General features: G+C 36.9%; 1 pseudogene; it reads left to right on the forward strand.

The window, feature by feature from the left end:
* Nucleotides 1-4,505: 4,505 nt before the first annotated feature.
* On the forward strand, nucleotides 4,506-5,633 carry LOC113260663 (heterogeneous nuclear ribonucleoprotein A3-like; annotated as a pseudogene).
* The last annotated feature ends 8,387 nt before the right edge of the window (nucleotides 5,634-14,020 follow it).

Raw genomic sequence — 14,020 nt, forward strand, 5'->3', positions numbered from 1 at the left:
GCTGGACTGAATTTTGGGTCTTTATTTTTATTTTAGGTTTTTTTGTTTTGTTTTGTTTTTGTTTTTGTTTTTTTTGCTGTTTTTGCTTTGACATAGGCTTCCAAAAACTGAAAGGAGCCAACATTGGGGGGGAAAATGAGATCGTAATGATCCTCAGAATCAAACCAATTGAAGAGATATATTCAGAATAAAGCTAATAAACTGAGTTTCTGAAGATAAATGAAGAGCTCTTTTGATTAGAATACATATTGAACCAAAGAAAAGGTCATTTTTTATTTAATTCAAACTGGCTAGTCAGGACTTGCATACACATTTTTCTAAGTAGAAATGTTTTACTCTTGTTTCTTGGTAACACGATAGGAGCTCAAAAATATTTCTTGAATTTTAATGCTAATAAAAGCCAAAGAACTATTAGGAAATACCATTCCTTATTTTCAGTGATAGCTTTATCAACTATATTGTTTAGAATTATATTTGGTTTTGCTGTTTCTATCCAACCTTCTTTTCGTCCCCCGCTCTTCCACTAGCTGCCACCATATTGGAATATAATAACCTTAGGATCCTTTAGAATTTCACCAAAAATTCCGAGTTATAAGAAAAGCAAAGTTAACAATGAGAAAAGCACACAATAGTTAAATATGGATTTGCTTAATGCATATTTAGGTAGCCATTCAAAGTATCTATCATGTGTGAATTAGAGAAAATTAAAAAATTTCCCGTCTTCTTTATTAATGTATGTTATACAATGTCAGTGTTGGAAATAACCAAGATTTCTATCTTCATTGATGACAACCAAATTTTTTTTTCCTAGTTAAACCTTGAGAAAATTCACATATTTTTCTTTCTTCGTACACATATAAACTATCATGGATTTAATTTGTAATGTGTTTAGATGCTTTTCCCTTCAAATCATTTTTTAAGGCATGGAGGGAAGAACTGGGAAACTTGTATGTTATCAACTTTAAGTGAGCCAGCAAATTTACTTTCTCTACAATATCATGCATACTAGGTATCATTCTACTTAGCGAATGACACATAACTTTTTTTTCTTTCAAATCTCTTGAAGGATCCTGTCATCCTAATAGAGTTGACTGAATATTTTCATCAGAAAACAAAAGGTTTATATGATAGGATTTTAGGATTTCCAGATGTCTTGGAAAAAGAGTACAATAGCAACAGCTTTCCCTTTCCGGTCAGTAGTTGAGAATATTAACAGAAAGTGACAAGTGGGGGCATCTGGGTGGCACAGTTGGTTAACCATCTTCCTTTGGCTCAGGTTATGATCCCACGGTCCTGGGATTGAGTCCCGCATCTGGCTCCCTCCTCAGTGGGGGGCTTGCTTCTCCCTCTGCCTGCTGCTCCTCCGGCTTTTGCGCGTGCTCTCTCTCTGCGTCAAATAAATAAATCTTAGAAAGAAAGAAAGAAAGTGGCATATCGAAAAACGATGAAGAAATTAAAAGTGTAACCCAGTGCTGGACTGGACCATGGAGGAGCAGGCAAGAGGACAGAGTATAGGGAAGAGACAATTGCTATCAAACATTCTAATATAATAAGCTCTAAATGTCTATAAAAGAACAACAACAAAAAAAACCCAAAACATTGTCTAAAATCATAAGGAACAAGAGTCCACATCTTGAGAAAGGATAAACATTTAAGAGATAATCTGTTTTTGAAATCATTTTTCATATTTCCTTAAACAGGTTTTTATACATGTGGGACAATGATTTTGATTTTTGTTGCTTGTAGTCTAAAGTTAGGGAACAGTGAAGAATTTAAAACAAATTTTAAAAATATTGGGATACCTTTAATATTGCTGTGGCAGAAACTTTGGAACAGAGCATATAGAAGATATGATTTTCTCACACACACACCTGGTAGCCCCGTTCACCACCCACCCCCCCTTGCCCCCGCCAAGGCACATTGAGCATCTTCCTGATGACTTTATGATAGAAACATTTTATGAAATATTTGATGTGAAAGATTATTACCGCTATAATTTAAACTTTGGCAAATGACTACGAACAAAAACATGTATTCATAGTAAAAGCTAATAAAACAATATTAAGCTGAAAGTTTGACACACACCTGGTCGTCGGTCCACCTACAGTTCAAGTGTGAAGAGCATAGCACACTGGAGGCAATTATATTTTCAGAATGAAAGGAGTTATAATTCCTGATTCTCGTGCTCATTCATTTCAAGGCTTGCTCAATTCAAAATGTAACCAGAGATTTAATAACTAGTGTTACCCTGGGAGGATGCTTTAGGAATAAATTTAGATTAAAAAATATATATATATTCACATCCTCTACATAACTGGCAGATTTCTGTCTTGCTGAGGAGCAGGTTGATAGAGAGCTTACTCCCCTTTCTGTACTCTGCAGGCACTTACACATTTGCAGCATAGCTCTTTCAGCCTCCTCTAAAACAGCTCTTCTCCAAACCAACTTCTGTTTTTTCTTACAAGCTGTTTCAAGTTTACCTGAGTGTCAGGGATTTGATAAATGTATGTGTAGAAAACCCAGTAATGGGTGAACAAGACGTGGAGGATTCAGAATCTGACTTCACAGGATGAAAATGAAAAAGAATATTTAATTTGAAAATATGTGGATGTTCCAGAAGTTGTATTTTGAGTTTAGAGTAAGCTTTTTTTTTCTTTTTTTAAGATTTTATTTATTTATTTATTTGACAGAGAGAGACAGCTACCGAGACAGGGAACACAAGCAGGGGGAGTGGGAGAGGAAGAAGCAGGCTCCTAGCAGAGGAGCCTGATGTGGGGCTCGATCCCAGAGCACCGGGATCACACCCTGAGCCGGAGGCAGACGCTTAACGACTGCACCACCCAGGCGCCCCATAGAGTAAGCTTTTTGAAGGCACTATTTGAATCAGTAAAATGATATAAGTGGAACTTAATTTAATTCTGGGCCCTAGATTATCATCACGTATTTCTTCCCTTCTGCCCCTTGTTCTTCCCCCTCCTCCCTCTCCTCTTCCTTTTCTTCCTCCGTCTCCTCCTCCATTTCCTCCTCCTTCTCTTTTGCTTCTACTTTTCATTCTCCTCCTCCCCTCCTCCTCTTCTTCCTCCTCCTCCTCTTTGCTCTTCTCCTTCTTCCCCTCCTTCTCCTTCTCATCTTCCCCCTCCTTCCCATGCCTTTCTTCATCCTTCACCTACATGTGTCCTAAAGCCTCCCTTGCTTTCTCTTCCTTTCTTCCCTCTAGCCTCTATAGTTCTTTCCCCCATTAAATTTCCTACACATCTAATCCTATCTAATTTCTTCTCTGAGGACCTGAACACAAGAATATTCTGATTTCCAGCCCAGATGGCAAAAGCCTTCTGGCAGTGTCATAGATACTCATTTTATCCCTCTCTCTCCATTTCTTCTTATATCTACCCTTACCATCACTGTCAATACTGCCTTGTGTCTCTAAATGTGGACTATTTTGGTTCAGCTCTTCGGAAAGTAAAACCTCCAGTTTCCTACGGGAGTGGGAGAAGGACAGTAGCCCCACTGTTTGAGCCATGGAGGAGACCAGGAGTCTAAGAGTGTCTAATTCAGAGATTCTACTGGTAGCCCTACTCCAGATACTGGCTTATGTACTGAGCTTCAGTTTGCTTCTTATCACTTATCTCCATTCCCATTCTGCCACTCCTTCTAACTCATAAACAAGGCAAACACATAGGTGTATGCGTGCACACACTCACAAACACACGTACACAGAGACAGGTTTCAACGTATTTATTGTACTGAGCCTATTGCCACTAATCCACTAGCGTTCTTTCTAAAGATTCTATTTGTTTCATTTTTCTCTTAGTCATCCAGTCTTCTATTCAGCAATCATTTACTGATCACCCACTATGAACTAAGATTTGAGCTCAGAGCTGAGGATACACATAAGCAAGTCCAGAACCAATCTGTCTTCCCTATGGAGTTTATAATCTAAATGGATAAATGGATGGTTATTGAACAAATGTAAAATAACGATGGTTGATATGTTTTATAAGCTGTACATGTAGAGATCTATGGCCTTTTGAGACTATATAACATAAAATTTGACTAGGGAGGTCAGGGAAGTAGTAAGTGCATTGATACGTAAAGGAAGATGAGAGTTAAGAGTATTTCAAAAAGGGAAAGGCAGATTCCAAAGGTCCGTAGCAGTGAACTACTGACTGCAACTCCAGGGAGGACCTAAGAAGTGAGGACGAGGGATAGAGTTAAATAGGGCGGGGGAACACCTACCATACTGTCAGATGAATTGGAGCATTTATGTGATGACTGCTGTTGAAAATACAGATGTTGAAGGAATCCAGACCATCCTTACATCACTCTTATGGAAAGATGATTGGGATCTACAATCGTCCCTTTCATTTCAGTGTTATATGTCCTTAGACCATCACATGCAGGATTCTCCTAGTTTTGAATAGGTTTTTTTCTGTAAAGTCAACTTAGCAAGTTCTATCTTAGATGTTGTGGAGTTATTTCAAATTTTATATATAGGTGATCTCAAAATGGAGGTAAAACCGTGGCTAGGTGGCCCCCAGTGTGATGCTGGCTGTCAGTGCAGTCAACACCACCGCAGGGAGGAGGTCGGTGATCCAAAGGAGCCAGAGCAGCAAGAAAATGGTTTATTGGTGGTTTGAACTTTGAAACTACAGCTGATAGTTTAAGAAAACATTTTGAAAGATGGGGCACACTTACTGATTGTGTGGTGATGAGAGACTCCCAAACAAAATCTTCCAGGGGTTTTGGTTTCGTGACTCAGTCCTGTGTGGAATAGGTGGACGCAGCAATATGTGCTTGACCACACGACACAAGGTTGATGGACATTTGTTTAGTGGAACAAAGAAAGCTGTTTCTAGAGAGGATTCTGTAAAGCTTGGTGCCCATCTAACAGTGAAAAAAGTTTTTGTTGGTGGTATGAAAGAAGATACAGAAGAATAGAATTTGGGGGATAATTTTGAAAAGTATGGCAAGTTTAAAACCATAGAAGTTATGGAAGACAGGCAGAGTGGAAAAAAGAGAGGATTGGCTTTTGTAACTTTTGATGATCATGATAGTTGATACAATTTTTGTTCAGAAATACCAGCTATTCATGGGCGTAATTGTGAAGTGAAATAGGCCTTTTCTAAATAAGAAATGCTGTCTTCTGGATCACGAAGAGGTTGTGGAGGTGGGTCTGGCAACTTTATGGGTCATGTTGGTAACTTTGGTGGAAGACAAGGCTATGGTGGTGGAGGTAGTGGCAGCAGACATAGTTATGGGGGAGGGGAGGGTGGATTTAATGGATTTGGAGGTGATGGTGGCAATGATAGTGGTGGTCCTGGTTATAGCAGTAGAGGAGACAGTGGTGGTGGTGGACCAGAGTAAGGACACCCAGGAGGCAGATATGGTGGTGGTGGTGGAGGATATAATGGTTACAGTGAAGGAGGAAATTTGGGAGGTAACAATGTTGGTGGTGGGAATTCTAATGATTTTGAGAATTTGGGTTGACAACAGCAATCAAATTATGGGGACCCATGAAGGGGGGCAGTTTGGGTCGAAGAGGTTTAGGCAGTCCATATGGTGGTAGTTATGGATCTGGTGGTAGAGTGGTGGGTGTGGTAGCAGAAATTAGTAAAAAAAACCCTCAGAAGTAAAGGGCTCTAGTCCTTAGCAGGATAGAGAGTGAGGAGTTGTCAGGAAAGCTGCAGGTTACTTTAAGACGTCATCCCAAATGCATTAGAGGAACTGTAGAAATCTGCCACAGAAGGAACGATGATCCATATTGAGAAAAGTTACTAAAGCTTAAATAGGAGCCCCTTCTTGGCCGGGACTGTCATAGCCACAGTTTGCAAAACATGCTGCTATTGATTAAAGCAATGTAGCATCAATTAGGTGTACATTCTTGAGGTCTTTCATCTATTGTAGAATTTTCTTTTTCTTTTTCTTTTTATTACATCAGGTATACTGCCCTGTAAATTGTGGTAGTGGTACCAGTAATAAAAAAGGAATTTTTAACTTTTCAAAAAAATAAAATTTTATAGATAGGATGTTTGGCATAATAAAAAGTCTTGGGACTTAAATGTTTGTCATCTTAAGTAATTGAAACATTATGTGTAGAAGAGTCTGTTGGTATAGAGCTCAGAAACAGAACTACTGACGTGGGTACAGTTTACTCCCAGCATAAACATGAGCAAAACAAAGAAACAGGAACACCTTGCCATTGACTTGAAGACTCTTAAAATGGAATTGACTGTCTCAGAATAAATTTCCTATACATGGAAATATCAGGGTAAATGATCATTTCATGGGGTATATTTTATGCATTTTGTGAGTGGTCCTGAAGGAGGAAATATTAATACAGTAGATAAAAGTTGAACCAGATAAACTCAAGGATTATCCACTTCTTTGATTCTGTGAATCTAACCTACTTTGGTGCCCTAGTTCAATGCTTGACCACTTAAAAATCATCACCTTTCTTTGGTAGCAGCCTAGGCAGTTCCTGCCTGAGGCTTAAGATCTGAATGAACTGGATGTTGCTCTTTTTTTTTTTTAATGCAAAATATGTTTTTGATTTGTAAATGAACTCAGAGGCACAGCAATGGACATTGAAATTATTATTTTTTAAATGAAATAAAAATAGAGCTGACAGCTAAAGAACTTTCACAGCAGTTATTATTATGTGTTATTATTAGCAGCAGCATGTGGTGACATTTTAGGCTCCAAATCTGCAGAAATATAGCCTAGATCATGTATATTCCAGATGCTAGGGGGAAGAAAACAGAAATGCTGCTGTCTGGCTTCACATGAGAGAATTTTTTAAAAATGAAATAAGAAGTCTGATAGTTTTGTACGAGGTAGTGGAGACTGATTTATCTCTATCCCTAGGGGCTGAAAGGTTAACACTGGGCCTTTCCTACAAATGTAGATACCTGCCACCAAGAACACCACTCAGAATATGCTGAGGAATGTATTTGACTCTTAAGCTGTATTAAATCTGTTACATTATTAGTGACTTAATAGAAGAATATCATATTCTATGGATTTAATATGGACCCCCCTAAAACACAGCTTTGAGTACAAGTGGAAACTTGACGTGGTATGGCCTCCCCCAGCCAGAAGAGGCTCCTCTGTACATAGATGTAAACTTCTAGACTTTCTTGATGAAGTTTTCTCTTTTTGGTACTCAAAGTTCTCTTAGCAGAGATCGGACACTGACATTCTATATGTGGAATCAAGGTGGCACAGTGTAGTCATTAGAAATGTGGATTTAGAATCAAATTCTGCTGTGTTTGAGTCTATGTAATTCTGCTCCTCCCTAGGTGTGTGCTCCTGGGAAGTTGCTTCATCTCTCTAAACTTTGCTTTCCTCATCTGAAAAATGTAGTGATAGTCACCTCTACCTCATAGAGGTTTTGTAAGGATTTAATTATGTAATGTCAAATCAAGCACTTAGATATATGTCTGGCACTGTCACGTAGCTGGCAAATCAAAAAACCAAAACTTATGCTACACTGGACACTAAATCATGGGAAAAGCTCATGCTCTGGGTCAAATACACCCCCCTGAATTTGAATTCTAATTTCATCTGTAATTTTGTTACTGCGGCATGTTCTTGGCGTAGTAGCTGACCCAGGGCACATCAACATATCATCTATTTATTTTTATTTAAAAAATGTTAAACCAATTAGTGCTGTGCAAGGTGGATTATGAAATCCTTTAAAGAAATTGAATAAAAGGAAATTGGCTATATGAGATGAAAATTTTGTTTGGCCATTAAAGAAATTCCCCCAAACAGCGACTTAAACAATTAGTATCTTTATTCTTTGTCACAAAACGAAGATTTGAATGTAGGGGGTTAAGGGGTAGAACATGATGCAGTCAGGGCTTAGGATCCCTCTGTCATTCCATCAGCCATCCTCAGCATGTAGTTGTGCCCCCTTGTGATGACAGGTGGCTGCATGTTCAGGTGCCAGGCAAGAAGTAGGGAAGAGCGAAGGAAGAAAGGCATGTGTTGTGTCTCACATCCATGTAAATCCTACAAGACAACTTGCTTTTACCTCTCATTTTACCCCTCAAAGCCATGTCCATCACCGCTCCATTTATCGGGAGTCTGGGAAGCAGACTTTTAGTGAATACAATGTCATCACTATCAAATTAGATTCTTATTGTTGATATGGATGGTATAGAAGAGGCAAGTGGACATTGGGAAGGTATCTAGTATTCTTAGACAAGGTAAATAAAAATGGGTTTGCTGCTAAAATGCCTCCTTCCACACACATTATCACATTTAATCCTCAAAACAAATCTAAACAAAACAAACCTTCTAGTAGCCATAACTTAAAGCCTTATTTTTAGATGTGGCCATGAAATTTAGTATGTCCCAGTGCTGGGCATAGAATCCACATGTGTCTGCCTTCAAGGCCTGTGATCTTTCACAGCACCACATTGTCTCCCTTGCAATGCTGTCTCTGATCTGGTGGCAGATCATTAAATTCCTGGGCTTTATCCTCATCATTTTTGTCTTCTTAGAAATGGTAAATAAATGGTTAACTGTAGTTCTGTTACTGAGCATAGATAAAGCTATGTGTACGTCATAAATGGTATTATGTCATGGGGCAGGGTTATCCAGTGAACAAAGCAGTTAACTCAGATGTGGGAAGCCTAGAGTCTTAGACTTTGTTCTATCTCTGCTGACAATGCCAGTTAACATCTCTGGTCCTGAACTGTCCGCATTCGTGAAACGGAAAAGGTGATCTGACTCTCCTATTTGACCACGTTCTTGGAAGGATAAGATTAGACAATAAATGTGAAAGTACTTTTTGCAAGTGTAAGTGCTTGCTATACAAATACAAGGAATTATTATTATTGATCCAGTAGCCCAAAGTGGCAATCTACTTGATACTCTATCAGAGGCTTAATTGAGCAGTTTCAGTGCAACCATTGAAGCTGACAGCAGCTGAAGACTGATTCTCCAATTTGACAAAGTGCAGGATCCAGACGAATGCATTCTTTCTTCTTTGGCGCATGCCTGTAAGGATGGATTATCAGCACCCTCCAGAAAAGAAAAAAAAAAAAAAAGATAAAAAATTAGTCTTGAAATTGAAATGAGATAATAACTTCCCTGCAGACGTTATTCACTGAAGGTTACTTGCGTAAAGAGTGTTTGGGGCATAGTTTTTTTTCTTTATGCTTCATCTAAATAAAAACAGATCGTTCAATTTGTTATGTCAACAATTATTTATTAAGTGGTTACTATGTCTCAGACATTGTACTTATGTCTGAGAACACAGCAGGAATAAGAAAAATATCATTCTTACCTTCATGGATTTTCTAATCTATCATGGAAGAGTAATATTAAACAGTTAATTAAACATGTCATGTTTCATTAGGTAACTCAGTGTGTCAGAAATCTTCACAAAATGGTGTAAGAACATGAAAGAAAGAAAAGCACAATGGAAACTCTCTTTTGGATGGCATAATGCATACATGCACATATATACATGGGACTTGACACAATCATGAGGAATGTGCCCTAAGAGCTCTTAAATTTATAAATCCATAAAATAAACTTTAACACATGTAATTTTACCCCCCCCCATTCTGGAAATTATGCATGAAAAATTTGACAGATTCAGAAACTTAATGATTTTATAAAAAAACATATTGAATAAATTCATAAAACAATTATAATACAATAAGGCAATCTCTGTGTTACATTGTATCTTGTTAACACTAAGCAGAACAGTGATATCTGCAGATCTGAAGGTATGATAAGTATGAAGGCATATATCAAACTCAGGTACTATACGGACAAGAGTAAACATAAAATCAGTTGATCGGAGAGAAACAGGAGCCTTGTGGCCATCTTGAGGTCAGTTCCCTTTGAGTGGAACACTTGCTTTGGCTGGTAATTATTCTGCAAAATATTTCAGCTCTGAAGGCAAAGTATCTGAATCATTTTCATCTGATGAAGATGCCTTTCTTATTTGACAACAATAAACATCTCTAAAAATTTTCAAAAGACTTTTGTTTCTAATTGTTAGTATATAACCACATGTAATTTGTCTTTTAAATATCTATTCATATATGTGTTATGCACGTATTTTTCTTTCTCTCTTAGCACAGACCGAATACTATCATGTTACTCATTCTACCTTGACATTTTAACATAGAGAAGTGTAATTTCAGGATATCATGCTATAAAATATAAGGAAGTTTGGGTATGCTAATAAAGCCTGATAATGATTCCCAGACTATCCTCAAATACACTGAGGATGGCCTCTGCCCCATGACCCCATCCATGTCAAGAGTGTGGGTTTCTGATTTATGTTTGAGGTTTCATTCTAAACATGGCATTGAGACCTTCATGCTAACTCTAGATGTTGACCAAGCTTATATGATATCATAAATGAGAGCTCTCACATGGGTTATGTATAGTATGTTCTGAATAAAAACACATGTAATGTTCTGGATGAAAACTCTATTGTATGAAATAATTTTTGGTGGATTGCTTATCAAGCTGAACATTTTATGAAATGGTATGAGACAAGGTTCATAAAACTACATCCCATGGCCGAATCTGGCCCACTGATAATTTTTCCTTAAAATTAAGTTTTCCTTAAAATTAAATTTTAAGGAGACACAACCATGTTCATTTGTTTATGGCCTCTTTTATGCTATAACAGCAGTTTAGTAATTGTGTCGAAGATCATCTGCCCCACAAAGTTGAAAATATTTGCTCCATGTCCCTTTATAGAAGAATTTTCTTTACTCATGATATAAGGTATACACCCGGGGCCCAGTGAAACAAGTAAGTCATATCACTGTCTTCGATCTCTAGTAGATAAAGCATGGTACTGTGGAGTCTTACAGTACCATATTTGGATCTAGACCCTAGGTTTACAATTTGTAGGATATTAAGTTATTAACATTTTTGAGTTTCTGTTCTTACTATGGAAAATGGGCTAATGATACCCATTCACAGGATGTTATAAGGATTATATAAAACTGTGTGTGCACAGTGCTTGGCATATGCAAGAACATATTTTTTCACATTATTATGAAAGGGATATCTTCAGGGTGTTGAGTACATGAGATATGAAATGGAGCTTGGAGTTAAGGTCAGAATTGGGTGATTATTTAGGTGGGTCACCAAAATTTAGTATGGGTGGACAGAAACAGAGCTGCAAGACAACTGAAATTATAGTCTAGCCTCAGAATCTCAGAAAAGGGCTGACCTTGGCCTACAGATCTTTCTCACCCAATCATATGTTTATGCTTTCTTTAGTTCAATTAATAAGTGGAGAAGCATCTTTTCTCTTTCTATTTCATTATCAAATTAGAAGCAGAGAAATTTATAATGTATAATTTATTTATAAAGTGGAGGCATATATATTCTTTTTTTTAAAGTTTTTTTTATTATGCTATGTTAGTCACCATACAGTACATCATTAGTTTTTGATGTAGTGTTCCATGATTCATTGTTTGCATATAACACCCAGTGCTCCATGCAATACATGCCCTCCTTAATATTCTTCTCTTTAAAAGACTGCATCATGAATGGTCAGTGTTTGGAGTAGTGGGTGTATGAGGAATATTCACACCTCTTAAAAATACATAATCAATCTGATTGTGTTTGCTGTATTACCAATGAGTATAAAAACATTCAAGTTGATTTAGCTGTGGCCTCAATATTAACTTTAAAAAGTGGATAAATAAGAGCAAAGTCCAGTTTATGGTATCTAGATATTGCTTTCCTCCTCCATTTACATGTTCATATTCCATGGTGGTTTGGCCACTTTTATATACAACAATTCCTGGTTTTCTCAAATAAAAGAAAACATCAGGTTTCCCTGAGATCTTCCTTCATTTAAATACTCTGGGAGAGGTTTCTCTATGATAAACTGGGACTTCTAGAATAAGCAGTAATGGTATGAATGCTTTCTTTCTATATAGAGTATCTATATAATCCTATGTCTATGATACCAAAAATGTCTTTTGGTAGTGATTAACTCCATGACTTGTTCTTTGGACGTCACCTTTTAACATTGTAATCAATAACATAGCAATCCTTATGAGTCATGCTAAGCTTCCTTTGGCTCATCCTGTTTCATAATAATATTGCCAAAATATGTAAACAACCATTGGTTACTTCATAGTAAATGTATTAATTTATATCACCTTTGATAAATGTATATGAGAGGAGATTGAGATGAATATGGATGTTGAATTTTTTTGTTCATGGACAGTTTATGTCTGTTTTCACCATATCTTATTTTTCTAGACTCAAGGACACCTAGAACATTCTCATAACCTCTTAATGATCCTGAGTACCAGATGCCTCTTGCTAATCAACATGATCACTGTTGCCTTTGCCATTTATAACTAGAGAGTATGATGAATATGCAGGGCCATTTGCACTGAGCTTTGAATCTGCTTCAGTCTTTACATGATGTAAAGAAGCATCTGCTTGCCTTAGTCACCCAAACAAATTCCAAAAATGCAAGGTGAAAATATCCAAAAGCTGTTGGATTTTACTTTTCTAAAATTTACCAGTGTTGCATTTCAAGGAGATTTAATAGCAATTGCTTGTGAGGGAAATTATAGAAGAAAACCAAAGACAATGGCAAAAAAAAAAAAAAAATTACATAGAGATTCATCTGAAAATTATTTTTTTTTTATTCTTAGGAAAAGCAAATGATTTCTTGTACCCAGTTTATATGTAGCTATTTATTTAACTTCTCAAGGAAAATTTCTGCATCCTTAATTGTATGGCCATAATGTCTTTTAATTGGGATGATTAAAACAAAGAATACCCCAGACTGTTTTCTTCCCCACATATAGTTATTCTAACCCTCTCTTTCAAGTAAAGAGCCAACTCTCTTCTTTTGTGTGTGCCCCTCTCCCACTCCACATCCTCTCTTTCTCCCTTCCCCCCCTCTTTCTTCCTTTCTTTCTTCAAAGCTACTATATATTGTTTAATATGTACAATATGAAGACACATACTTAGAAAAGAGGGCTGATGTTCTGGAAAACTCAATCACTGCCTTTAAATACTAAAAAGACTATTGTAAGAGGGATTGAATTTGGGAAATACAGCCTTTACTGAATAAAACTAGGTTAAAACTATAAGGAGAGAAATTTTGACCTGATATGCCATTGATTATTCTATGTCAGAAATAATTAATATTGGAATGAATTGTCTTAGTGATGTTGAGCTTTCAGTGATTGGAGATGTTAAAGCATAAATGCACAATCACTTGGAAGACATTTTGTTGAAATTAAGAATAGATCTGAGTGTCTTTTGAGGTCCCTTTCAGCATTGAAATTTTATGGTATCTATAATATATATTCCACATGCACACATGCACTTACAAATGGAGTGTGTATGTTCAGTAAGGTGACTATGGATACCCAAGATTTACTCAGTTTTGTGAAGTGTTCTGATGTTGGACTGTTTAATGTTTAGCTTGTTAGAACCAAATGATGAGGCTTACTTTGCACTAGTCTCTACTAGGGAAAAAAAATGTCACTGCAATTCTGAGTTGTTCTAGAAAGAAGTTAATTACAGGAAGAAGAAACAGAAGTGATTGTAGGGACAAATATCTCCATTCTTTTTTATTGCTTGTAGAATTGAGTCTAGAATCTGAAGCGTGAATAAGACTTGAATGGTTATGTAGAAATATAGTCTACAGTATAAATACATGTAAAAGGCATGTCTATCTGAAGATGGGAAGATGGATCTAATTATCTTCCCAGAGGAAATAATGTCTAAACTGGTATTTAAGTGATTTAAAGATGGTATGTACCAAGGGGATTTCAAGAAGAAAGGATAATCATGAATAAATGGAGACGATAGCCTCCCCCACCCCTGCCATGGAAAGTAATAATATGGAAGGCGAGAGAGAAACTGCAGTCAGAGAGTAAGTGGTTAGAATATGTAAGCTATGTTAAAGAGTTTAGGAAGAAAGAGATGGGAGGCCTTTTTAGTATTTCAAGTAGAGCAGTGAAATAGATAGAAATTTTAAAATCTTTTTAAGGCT

Source organism: Ursus arctos, unplaced genomic scaffold (genome assembly GCF_023065955.2).
Source record: "Ursus arctos isolate Adak ecotype North America unplaced genomic scaffold, UrsArc2.0 scaffold_18, whole genome shotgun sequence".
NCBI classification, from domain to species: domain Eukaryota; kingdom Metazoa; phylum Chordata; class Mammalia; order Carnivora; family Ursidae; genus Ursus; species Ursus arctos.